The sequence below is a fragment of the Martes martes genome, assembly GCF_963455335.1.
Source record: "Martes martes genome assembly, chromosome: 5".
Taxonomy (NCBI): domain Eukaryota; kingdom Metazoa; phylum Chordata; class Mammalia; order Carnivora; family Mustelidae; genus Martes; species Martes martes.
The window spans coordinates 155,874,238-155,887,146 of NC_137892.1; the positions used below are offsets into that span (position 1 = coordinate 155,874,238).

General features: G+C 38.8%; 1 pseudogene across 1 annotated transcript; it reads left to right on the forward strand.

Moving 5' to 3' along the window:
• Positions 1-336: 336 nt before the first annotated feature.
• Positions 337-12,574, forward strand: LOC308343376 (heterogeneous nuclear ribonucleoprotein D-like; annotated as a pseudogene). The gene is made up of 3 exons: positions 337-465; positions 7,811-7,989; positions 11,549-12,574. The product of its transcript is annotated as a heterogeneous nuclear ribonucleoprotein D-like (transcript).
• The last annotated feature ends 335 nt before the right edge of the window (positions 12,575-12,909 follow it).

Consider the following 12,909-nt stretch of genomic DNA (forward strand, 5'->3'; position numbering starts at 1 on the left):
AGGATTTGGGGGCAGAGACCTCAATCCAGTGAGGTATGATGAAATGCAGCTATCTGGGGAAGGGAATGTGAGGCAGATAGAACAGAAGAGAAAAGGCTCTGAGATAGGACTTTGGTCAAAGGACAGCAAAGAGACTAATGTGGCCATAGTGACATAAGATGGCACAGTGATGGAGATGAGGCCAGGGCCCAGAGGCTGCAGTCTTGTCAGCAGCAAGTAATTCTGATTTTACTTGGCTTGAGATGGGAAACCATTGGGGTGTTCTGAGCAGAGGAGTGACCTTAATAAAGATTAATCTGATTGTGTTTATGGAGGATATATGTGTACTGGAGGGGAATGGGAGATGGTGCAGGCAAGAGTGGAAAGCAAGAGAGTGGCTTGGCGGCCACTGTAGTCATCCAAGAATCATTGTCATTGGAGCACAATGATAGATATGGATGTGAAGATAAAAAGATGGCTTTGAGGGTAAAACCTATAGGACTTAGTTATAGACTAGTTATGTCCTATGAAAGAGACCAGTCAAAAGTGACTCTAAGACTTTTGGCCTGAGCAATGTGTAGACTGCTGTGCTAGTTAATTTTACATGTCAAATTGTCTAAGCCAGGATATCTAATTGTTTGGCAAAACTTTGCCAGCCTGGATGTTACTGGAGATACTTTGAAGATGGGATTAGCATTTAAATCAGTAGACTTGAAGTAAAGCAGATTACCCCCCATAATGTGGGTGGGCCTCATCTAATCAGTTGAGAAATTTAACAACAAAGGCAGGAATTCTGCCTCAGAACTGCAATATAGAAACCCTGCCTCTGGAGACCCTTGGTACAAAAGTTGCCACTGTTGAGAAAGGAATGACTGAGGGGCGGTTTGGGGAATAAGGATCAAGAGTTTATTTTTGTATATGGTTAATAAAATACAAAGATTACTAAGTAAAATAAAGAGCATGTTAGAAAGGATATTGGAAAACGAACACTCCCAGACACTGCAATAAAAGAATAAACTGTTATAATCTTTCCAGAATGAAGCCAGATTAAGTACACTTATCAAAATTTAAAATGCACTTTCCTTTTGACCTTTAGAGTTATTAAGCAAAAATGTGTATGTAAGAGTGTTCACTGCAAAAGCACATGTCGTAGCAACAGCTGGAAACTACTTATATGTACATTAATAAGGCACTTACTTAAAGAAATTAGAGTTCATTCATAATATGGAACACTTACAAAGCACTTTAAAAATTGAAGTGGATTATGCATTGTTACATGAACATTGTGTGGCTTCACTTTAGCAAAGTAAAGAGATAAATGTTACCTTTATGCATCTATAAATGCTTATGTATGAAATGGCTCCAAAAATGTAGTAAATAATATTGATGGTATTTAGTGATTAAAAGAGATTAAAATTAGAGTATAATTTAGGAGAGAACGATCACTTGCTATTAAAACATTATGTGACTCTTGGAATTCTCAGTAAGTGTTTGTCAATCTCTAAATTAATTAACACCTAAATATTCAGAAAATATTTATTGAATGACTTCTTTGGTGGCACAGGAGACAAAATGTTGAATATGAGTGACATAACTATTGTATTAATGAAGCTAAGACGTTTCTGAAAAAGACAGGTAAACCCAGAAATAAGAAAATGGGGATGCCTGGGTGGCTCAGTCATTTAAGGATTTGCCTTCAGCTCAAGTCATGATCCCAGAGTCCTGGGATCAAGTCCCGCCTCGGGCTTCTTGCTCAGCGGGAAGCCTGCTTCTCTCTCTGCCTCTGCCTGCCACTCTACCTACTTGTGCTCTCTCTCTCTGACAAAAAATAAATAAAATCTTAAAAAAAAAGGAAAAAGAAAATGAAGGACAGAGGAGAAAGCAGTGATTTCAGAACTTGTTGGCTTTAGAAGAAGTCATGCAGTTAGGATATCAGAGTTTAGAATTTAGGAAGAATCTAGATTAACAGAGATCTATACCCAATTTCATTTAGTTACCTTTTGTGAAAGATACACACAAAACACCAGAGAGGAGATTTCAGACTGTAGTGATATTTAAGTCCACATGGAAATGAGACTAGATCCCAGGATGAGTGTGTAAGAATTTGCAGGAAAGAAATTCATGTGGATTCGCTCTATTAATAAAACTAAAATATATGGAAGTGACTATTGCTCAGAGGAAGAATCTACACATTATGAAATCGTTTGCACTATCAATGTTTTCTATCTAAAAACAGAAAAGTGCTGATGCGCAAATTTGTGAAAGATTTATTTTCATTTCAGCTCATCTGCCTTGTTTTCTTTACATTTTCCAGATGAATGGCGTCAGCGTCTTGTGATAGCTGGAATTTAGGACAAGAAATTATTTATAATGGAGCACATTTCAATAGCAAAGTGGCGAATTTTCCCTTATTTTAAATTTGAAAACTTTGGGTCTCACTGCATTTTTAAATTGTTGGAGTCAAGGATTTATTGTACTAACACATTTTGATAGAGCAAGGTGAGGGAGGATATTCCTCTCATAAGAAGAGAAACGTGGCTTTGAAAGTTGTTACAGCCGTAAAGATCATCATGTGATGTGATGTGGAAAAACTAAACTAGACACTATTTTTCAGGAACATTTTCAGAATCGCTAAACATATGCTTTTATTTTCTGTTTCTTTCTTGTCTCTGACTCTGTCTCTCTTGCATTCCTTCTCGTGTGTGCGTGTGTGTGTCTGTTTCTGTCTCTGTCTCTGTCTCTCTGTCCTTGTCTCTCCCTCCATCTCTCTCTCTCTCTCTTTCTGTATTCACCATTCTCCATCTGTCTCTGTCTCTCAGTAATCCTGGAATTTAAAATCCCAAATGAGCGAGGTTATCTAAAGAGCAGCTAGCTTTGGGAGTCTACATATCTAGTCTAGCCCAAACACTTCTGGAACTTCTCAAAAATACTTCTAAGTCGTTTAGAAGATGCTGAAGAATATTTATTTTTCACCGAAAAAATGCACTTATCTTTTGGGGCGCCTGGGTGGCTCAGTCAGTTAAGCATCTGCCTTCGGCTCAGGTCATGATCCCAGAGTCCTGGGATCGAGCCTCACATCAGGCTCCCTACTCCGTGGGGAGTCTGCTTCTCCCTCTCCCTCTGCCCCTCACCCCCACTTGTGCTCTCTCTCTCTCACTCTGCTCTCTCTCTTGAATAAATAAACAGAATAATAAAAAAAGAAAAAAAACACGCTTCCCTTTGAAACCAAGTTGTTTTCTCTAACATGACAGTTACTATGCCTTCGACTGAATACCAAATAAGGTGTATTATTTCATGTCAAATAATAAAAACCATTGGCCATACAAAACATCTTTGTAAGGGTTACAAATAATCTCACTTGTCTGATAAATTAAAAAGCCAAAAAGCAAGAAAAAGAGGGCTCTTAAAAGAGAGCTACCAAAGGTAGGTTTTATTTTCCTCACTTAGAGTATCTGAAGATGAATTTTGTTAGAGGTCTCAGCTGCTCATGGTGTCAGGGCTAGTCCAGCTGCCATTCACCTGGCTCTTCTCTGATGGCTTTTTGACAGTGGTCCTATCTGTAATCATTCTCTCCTTGCTTAATTTAAGAGAGCCGAGAACAAATCTTGGGTGATCACTCAGCAGAGGGCTCGTGCAAACTTCATAACAGAAAGTGGTACGTTTTAGGAGACCTGCAGGAAGTTTATGCTCCTTGGCTTCTAAGCGTCCCTCGTAGAAAATATGGTAAGGAAATAAGAAAATATATACAAAAATGAAGGTTTAACGCGCGCTCTCTCTCTTTCTCTTGCTCTCTGTCAAATCAATAAATAAAATCTTAACAAAATAAAAATAAAAAGAAGGGCACCTGGATGGCTCATCTGGTTAAGTATCTGCCTTCAGCTCAAGTCATGATCCCAGGGTCCTGGGATCGAGCCCCAAGGAGGGCTGCCTGCTCAGTGGTGAGCCTGCTTCTCTCTCTCTCTCTCTCTCTCTCAATCTCTCTCTCTCTCTCTCTGTCAAATAAATAAATAAATAAATCTTCAAGTAAATAAGTAAATAAAAGTTTAGCACTATGCACCCAAATTTTACACTATAAAAATTTTATTTTTTAAATTTTTTAAAAGACTTTATTTATTGATTTGACAGAGAGAGGGAAAGAGTGCAAGCAGGGAGGGGGTAGAGGGAGAAGCAGGCTCCCCACTGAACAGGGTGCCCCATGCAGGGTTCAATTCCAGGACCCTGGCAAGGTCACCTGAGCCGAAGGCAACCATTTAACTGACTGAGCTACCCAGGCACCCTCCACTAGAAAAATTTTAGAATCAGCCAATGATCCTGTTTATAAATGGCCTTATATTGGATTATGAAGTCATTTTTAAAAAGATGTTTAAAATATTAATAGAAGCAGGATCTATGTGTACCATGATCCATGTTTTATATGTATACACATGTATCCCTGTATATAATATTACATATGTTCTTTTAATAAAAGTAGCTACCAAAATGTATTTTTGAGAAATGTGTGAATATGTGGACAGATATCTCCTATCAGAGCCTATTTTACAAGGAGTTTTCAATAGTTTTTATGCTTCTCTGGGTGCTCTAAATTTTCTAAAATTAGGATTATGGTTTTAATCTGAAAGTGTTGAATATAACAAAAAAAGTAAAAGTTTTGCTGCTGACTCTGAAAACAACTACATGCGTAAGTGCAGAGATGACTAAAGCCAAACCATGTATTGGAATATAGGGAGCCTTCGAGCCTTCTGACATGTATTTTATGGAACTTAACGGCACTCTTTTGTGCATCTTTTGTTCTATCAATTTTTTTTAAGATTTTATTTATTTATTTGACGGAGAGAGAGATCACAAGTAGGCAGAGAGGGGTGGGGAGGAAGCAGGCTCCCTGCTGAGCAGAGAGCCGGATGCAGGGCTTGATCCCAGGACCCTGAGATCATGACCTGAGCCGAAGGCAGAGGCTTTGACCCACTGAGCCACCCAGGCACCCCTTGTTCTATCAATTTTACAACCACTTCCTGCTATTCTATCTCCACACCACTTTGGAAAAGTGAACTGTAATACCGAATTTTCCCTACTCGTATAGTTGCATCAATAATCAATATAATACTTCGTGGGGTTTTTTTTTTTAAAGGTTTTATTTATTTGAGAGACAGAGACAGAGATAGCGAGAAAGAGCACAAGCAGGGAGGAGATGGAGAAGCAGGCTCCCCGCCAAGCAGAGAGCCCGATGCGGGGCTGGATCCCAGGGCCCTGGGATGATGACCTGAGCCGAAGGCAGAAGCTTAACTGACTAAGCCACCCAGATGCCCAATACCTCGTGCTTTTGCAACTCAAAAAATTAAAGTACTTTTATAGAAAGCTGGTATGAATAATGTATTTTATATTTTTCTGCTTATTGGCCTTTTATCTCATTATTAAATTTTATCTCATTATTAAAATCTTTAAATGTGAAAAGTCCACCCCTATTTTTTATCCTGATATTAAAATTAAAACTTTATATTCTGGAAGACTTCATAAGATATAACAAAAACATGTTTTCTCCTTTTAATGAATTTACGTGGAAAAAATTCACAAAAATATTGTAGTTACAAATTTATATGGATCCAAGCAACAAATTTTAGAATTACAATTCCCATCAAAGTGTCTCTAATAACAATTTATGTATAGTTATTTCATATGGGGTTGGCTTCCTAAATCAAAGACTTTTGCTGTGTGTGCAGCATCATCAAGTTTACAATTATACTGGGAGCACTATTTTCTATGTCTTAACTTTAGTATGTCTCCATTATTAAACACCACTGCATGGCTTTAAATATGCAATGACCCAAACTTAGAATGATTCCTCTTTTGTCCATATTTCAAATCAGTTTCTCCTAATACGTCTCTAAACCATCCTGTATTAAATACTTCAGAAATAGCCAGACAAGAATGATATGAACTCAACACAAATTCAAACCAGTACAAATCATTAACCTGGTTTTATTGTAAGCTGTGAAACCCGAAGTCTGCCCATCCCACTCTCAGATGGTTTTTAGGAGTCAAATGAATGATCTCTTTTCTTGTGAAATGTTATAAAAAAGGAAGAATGATAAAGCTGACATTCATTACATCTTTCCATATAGAATTTTTAAAATTATTTTTATTAACATATAACGTATTACTTGCCCCAGGGGTACAGGACTGTGAATCATCAGGGTTACACATTTCATAGCACTCACCACAGCACATACCCTCTCCAGTGTCCGTCCCCCAGCCACCCTATCCCTCCCCCCGACCCCCAACAACCCTCAGTGTGTTTCCTGAGATGAAGAATCTCTTATGGTTTGTCTCCCTCCCGATCCCATCTTGTTCCATATACAATTTAATGGAAATTTCAACTTATTTATATTCTTTCAATTCACTTATACAGTGGATACATTTCAAGCAAAATTCATACGCACCCTAATTTAAAAGAATACAAGTAGTCTTAGGTATAGTAATCAGTACCATCTGATCTTAAATTTTCCAAGATTTGTAAGTCCAAGACTGACATGAGTAGATGAGCTATCCTTTGTTATTTTCATCTTATTCTGTAAATGGCAGGTTTAATCGTCCAGTTTTCCAAGACAAATCGTAGGAATCCAATCTTGTATCCAGACCCTCTTCTATCCTTCTAACCTATCCATCTCTCTCTGTCTATCTCTCTCTCTCTCTCTCTCTCTCACACACACACGCACACACACACATTGCCCATTTTGTCACCAAGTGAAAACACAGGGAAACATGAATTCTCTTGAAGCAGGTAATGATAGTAGATGATGAAAGGTCTTATAAAGAGCTACATAGGGTAAGAACCACCACAGCCTTTTCTCTAAGGGTAAGATATTTCACTGGGCATCCAGGCCCCAGATCATCAATTTCCTTTAATTAGTCAAACTGGCTGAATCCTTTACTTTCTGAACGCCCCCTGACGTGGTAGGAATGGCTATCTGCAAGCTGGTCCCTAGACTTAACACTTTCTTGCATGCTCCTCAGGAAAGTGATTGAAAGCCAATTTTCAAGGACAGATTTTTCCAATAGGTCCAGGCTCTAGCTGTGTCTAAATTCTTTTCTACAAAAGTCAATTCATTTCTTGAATTCTCTCTCCTCTCTCTACCTTATCCTACTACCCTACTATCATCTCATGCCTCTTGCCCTCCTCTTCGACCATTTCTGTTTTGGAATATCACTAAAAATTCTTCTAACATTTAAAGATACGGATGTAGTGAAAAGAAGGGCCATCTGTACCCCAATGTTCATAGCAGCAATGGTCACAGTTGCCAAACTGTGGAAAGAACCAAGATGCCTTTCAACAGACAAATGGATAAAGAAGGTATGATCTATATATACAATGGAATATTATGCCTCCATCAGAAAGGATGAATACCCAACTTTTGTGTCAACATGGACAGGACTGGAGGAGAGTATGCTGAGTGAGATAAGTCAAACAGAGAGAGTCAATTATCATACAGTTTCACTTACTTGTGGAGCATAAGGAATAACATGGAGGACATGGGGAGATGGGGAGGAGAAGGGAGTTGGGGGAAATCAGAGGGGGAGACGAACCATGAGAGACTGTGGACTCTGAGAAACAAACTGAGGATTTTGGAAGGGTCGGGGGTGGGAGGTTAGGTGAGCCTCGTGGTGGGTATTGTGGAGAGTATGGTTTGCATGGAGTACTGGGTGTGGTGCATAAACGGTGAATTTTGGAACACTGAAAAAAAAATTAAACTAAATTTTAAAAAACTCTTCTAACATTTTGATCAGGCTGATCTGAAATGGCTGTGTAACTATCTGGAGAAAAATCTAATTCTTTCAGAAACTGCTGTGGAATTCTCATATTCAAACACCTCTTCAGGGGAAGATTCACTCGCTAGATGCATATTCCCACAAGCTGATGCTTCAAGGTCTGATGGTCTACTCGTGTGGAACCAAGTGTGCACCAGAAGAGGAGGGGAAAGGAGGGGGAGCCTGGTGCAAGAATAAGGAGTTACTGGAGTGAGAGTTTATTAGAAGAATCTTAATGAATTCTATTAAATTGCATCCCATGTGGTTTGGGACTTGCATATCACTCCATTTCCCCTGAAAGATGATGCAGAAAATGTTACTTTACAAACTCCTACCCTTGCTTTACGGATAGCATGATGCTATCGATGCCCAAGTCCACTCGTTCTCAAATGCCGGCAGCCATCAACACCACCTGGAGCGCCTAATAAAACCTATATGCTGGGCCCCAACACTAGAGTTGGATTTGGTATGTCTAAAGTGTAGCCTAAGCATTTTCATTTCTAATAAACATCTAGCAGCTGGTGTTACTGGTAGGAAACCACAGTTAGAGAACCCCAGGTTAATCCATATTAATTCAATACTATTAAAGAACTTTTCCTATTCTGGTTCCAACCTCAAGTTCCTATGCAGAGCTACAGAGGGCAATTTTTTATCTCAGCAAGAGGAAACCCAAGGAAAGCATCTCATTAGTTATTGCTTCAGATTATAGGTGACCTCAAGTGTAACATAATCATAAATGTGGTGCTTACTAGGAGAGAGAGAATAATAGCCAAATTTAATAACCGGTGAGAAATAAAGTCCTAAGTTTGAAACAGACACACAGCACACACACAGAGACCCCTTCCCAGGACTTTTGTCTTCCTTATGAGGAACAGTAAAGAGTCACAAGATCACTTTGCCTTCTTAACACTGAAATTCTCTGTATTCGCTTTCAACTGGATTATCATTTTTGGTAAAATATTCTGAATAAAAGAAAGAAGATCATCTTCTAGTCTTTCATTTATGAAAGTAACTGTACTGTTCTAACTTCCTGACCAGACGTTTGGGATTTCATCATAAGACATGATATCGATTCCTCCGTTCCGCAAGCTGAAAAGCTTCTTACCGATGCAACTTGATAAAATTGGATGATCAGTTTCATTTTACACTTAGAGATACATTTACCTCCCTCTGTCTTTCCATCCCGCCTTCATCCTCCTCCTTCTTTTCTTCCATTCTTGAGTAAACTTATCCAGCACTCACTCACTCTTAGGGACTGTGTTAAAAAGACAGGGTATGACACTGAATGGACTCTATGGCTTATGGTCCAGAAATGATATCTGACAATATTGTTAGGACATAGTGTGCAAGAGATATCTGGTATGTAGCTGATGAAAATTAAGCATACGAATGAGGACAAGAGAAAAACGTGGGAATACAATCTGCCTCTGTCTTTGTCACTGGGAAGGCAGACCTATCATTATTTCAGAATAGTATCTGAGGCATGAGAAATAATATCACTACTTTCGTCAAAATGCTTAAACAACTTGATCCATGAAACTCTTGGCCAGGTATATAAGAGCACAACCCAGAAACAATTTCATTGTTTATTGCATAACATTTCTGAAAATTAATTTGTAGAGACAGTTTTCACCTGAGCCAGTGGCTCCCTTTTCTGAATAGATTTCTCATCTGGGCAAAGAGCTTGCTTATCAGGCAGTGGCCTATTTATTGGGGCTCATTTTAAATATCTCCCATCTCTATCCATCAATCCCAAACCATTATGTCATGAAGTTTATCCATTTAGATCAGTTTCCCACCTTTCAGTCAATATCAATATCTTTCTCCAAACTGTCCGTTCCAAAATTTTACTTAGATTCTGCCAAAGCAGTGCTCTCTGTTACTGCATTAGGCATAATAAACAGCTTTCCTTGGTCAAAGGGATTCCTGGCCATTTGTTAGGTGAGAGGATTTGACAATCAACATGCAGAGAAGAGTATTAATGCTGAACCTGGTAAGTACATACTGATTTGAAGGGCCTATAGGATATTCTACCATAGGACTTTGCTACTCAAAGTATGATCTGTGAATTAGCAGCAGGCATCTTGCCTGGGAGCTTGCTAGAACTGCAAAATCTTGTGGCCCAATCCGCTTACTGAAGAGGAGACATGATCCCTCAGCTATCCCTACACACATTAAAGTTTCATAAGTACAGCCACTGGGATAAGTATAGGTAAAAATCCTGTTCCTCCTTGAAAGAGTTGATGTGCTAGTATCTTTAGACCTCAGCTAGCAATAAGTAACAGTGATCTCATGCAGCCAGCAACATTTCAGAGAAAGGATATTTGGATGGGATTAATTAAGTTACATTTCTATGCTAAAAGCAGAATTTATTTTTCCAATCATTTTATACAAAATCATAGTGCCCAGAGTCATCCCTGAGTGCTTGCATTTTATTAACCCACTGACCATAATCTGCTTTCAAAAGTTCATCTATTCCATTCATTATGAAAACATTCTCTTGTATCACTATTAAGTTTGACATTTGAATTTAAAATGTCAATAAATGCAGAGACAAGAGTCTGTGAGAAATCAGAGTGTGCCCTTCATTTTGTTTAAAAGTAATGGGAACATTGTCACTTGGAGGTTCTGTTAACATTTTGTAAAACAACAAATAAAAGTCTTTAAGGGCAATAATACACTGAAAAATAATGTGAGTGCTGACAGTTTTATCTCATGGCAACTGCTGATATCATGACCACATGATGCTCATAAAAATCGGTAGTGCAAATATTTTTGGTAATTACAAGAAAACCAAATGGCAGACATTAAGCATACAGGTGCCATCTTTAAAAATCACAGAGATTAATACCAATATGTAATAAGGATGGAGGTACATACTACAGCAATTGTCTTTTTTCCCCTAATATAGCAGGTCAGTAATGATCTTCAAGAAAATCCATCTTCCTATGTCTCCAAAGAAATCAGTTTAATTATGTTGTCTTTTACCTGACATAGACATTGGTCATTCAATTCCATTTCCTCGGATCGATAAGGCTCCAAATTACCATCCTTATCTGTTTGCTTGCTTTGGGTCATTGCATAATTTCTTTCACGATTTTAAAGAAGAATTAGATTAACACAACTTGGAGTCAATGCTTTCTCACCAACCGTCCTAAAATGCTTCCCCAACGAAATGTTTTTGACAGTTTTGTATTCAGACTGCTTATTCCCAGTTTCTGATGCCAGCAAACACCCTAGTGCTGAGACCACTTATAATTATAATGCTTATTAGTATTTTGTACTAATATTCCTTTCATCTGAAGAGTTTTAGGTACTTTATAATCACCACATAAGCCTCAAGTCAGAGACTCCAGCTGAGATCAAGGGGGAGCTGAAGAATAATATCTATCAGCAACTGAAGGAGGATTTAAGTTGGGAAAAATAAATTGCCAAGATTTTGACAGCGTTAACACCTGCTCCCTCTATGTCTGATTATTGATGTTCAAATCCACAGGTAGTCAGACTACATAGTGTTTTACCCTAGAACAACAAACTCTTATGCTTAAGGAGCTAATGTTGCTCTAACCTAAGACACAGACCACACTTAAATGGGCACTATGTTTCTGGCCTTATGATATTGCTTGAGCCACAACGCCATGTTTTATTTCAAATATTTTAGGAAAATATAATTTCAAAAGGAGTAAAAAAGGAGCCATATATAATATAACATAATGCGGGGTCTTTGAAGATTTGATTTTGTTCTCTTCCAATGACACTTTAAATCCAGCTCCAGACAACGCTCGCCCCTGCTGCTGCCCCAACCCAGACCGACAACCAGCACCCCCACCTCCACCCTTCCCCCCCCCACACCTCCCCCCACCCCCCGGGCCACCAAGTCTGCCACAACAGAGGACATGAACAAGTACAGCAACATAAAGGAATTTGCAGAGGGATCCAAGATCAACACAAGCAAGAATCAGCAGGGTGACACAAAATATTTATTGGAAGCTTGAGCTGAGATACAAGCAAGAAAGGTCTGATGAAATATTTGTCTCGATTTGAGGAAGTGGTAGACCGTACAATTAAAACTGATCCAGTGACTGGAAACTCAGGAGCATTTAGATTGTGCTTTTCAAAGATGCTGCTAGTGTTAACAAAGTTTTGAAACTAAAGGAACACAAACTGGATGGCAAATTGATAGACCCCAAAGGGGCCAAAGCATTAAAAGGGAAAGAACTGCCCAAAAAGATTTTTGTCGGTGGATTGAGCCCAGATCCTTCTGAAGAACAAATTAAAGAATATTTTGGAGCCTTTGGAGAGATTGAAAATATTGAACTCCCCATGGATACAAAAACAAATGAAAGCAGAAGATTTTGTTTTATCACATATACAGACGAAGGGCCAGTACAGAAATTGTTAGAAAGCAGATATCATCAAATTCGTTCTGGGAAGTGTGAAATCAAAGTTGCACAACCCAAAGAGGTGTAAAGGCAGCAACAGCAACAACGAAAAGGAGGAAGAGGTGCTGCAACTGGTGGTCGAGGGGGTTCTAGGGGTCGAGGAGGAGGTTGGGGCCAAAACTCGAACCAAGGATTTAGTAACTATTATGATCAAGGGTATGGAAATTACAATAGTGCCCATGGTGGTGATCAGAACTGTAGTGGCTATGGCAGCTAATGATTACACTGGGTGTAATAACTCTGGGAACAGTGGATATGGGCAGGGGTATGCAGACTATGGGGGCCAACAGAGCTCTTCTGGCGAGGTGTCTCAAGGGGGTGGCAATCACCAAAACAATTACCAGCCATGCTAAAGGAGGACATTGGAGAAAACAGTAGGCGATTGCTGGTTAACCCATCTTGCAGGACGGCATTAAAGATTGGTCTTCTGTTGATCTCAGATGATTATTTTGTAAAAGACTTTCTAGTGTACAAGGCACCACTGTGTTCAACTATGTATAGCCACCAATTAGTTTTCTTTGTTTTTACTTTGTCTTTTGCTCAGTGTTATGCCTTGATGTGGATGTGTGTTTATACAAATTTTATTTGCATGATTTCATGTTAAACCTCAAATAAATGCTTCCTTATGTGGAAAAAAATTTAATTTTGTTTATGATAAATATGTAGAAAATACAAACTGAATAAATAT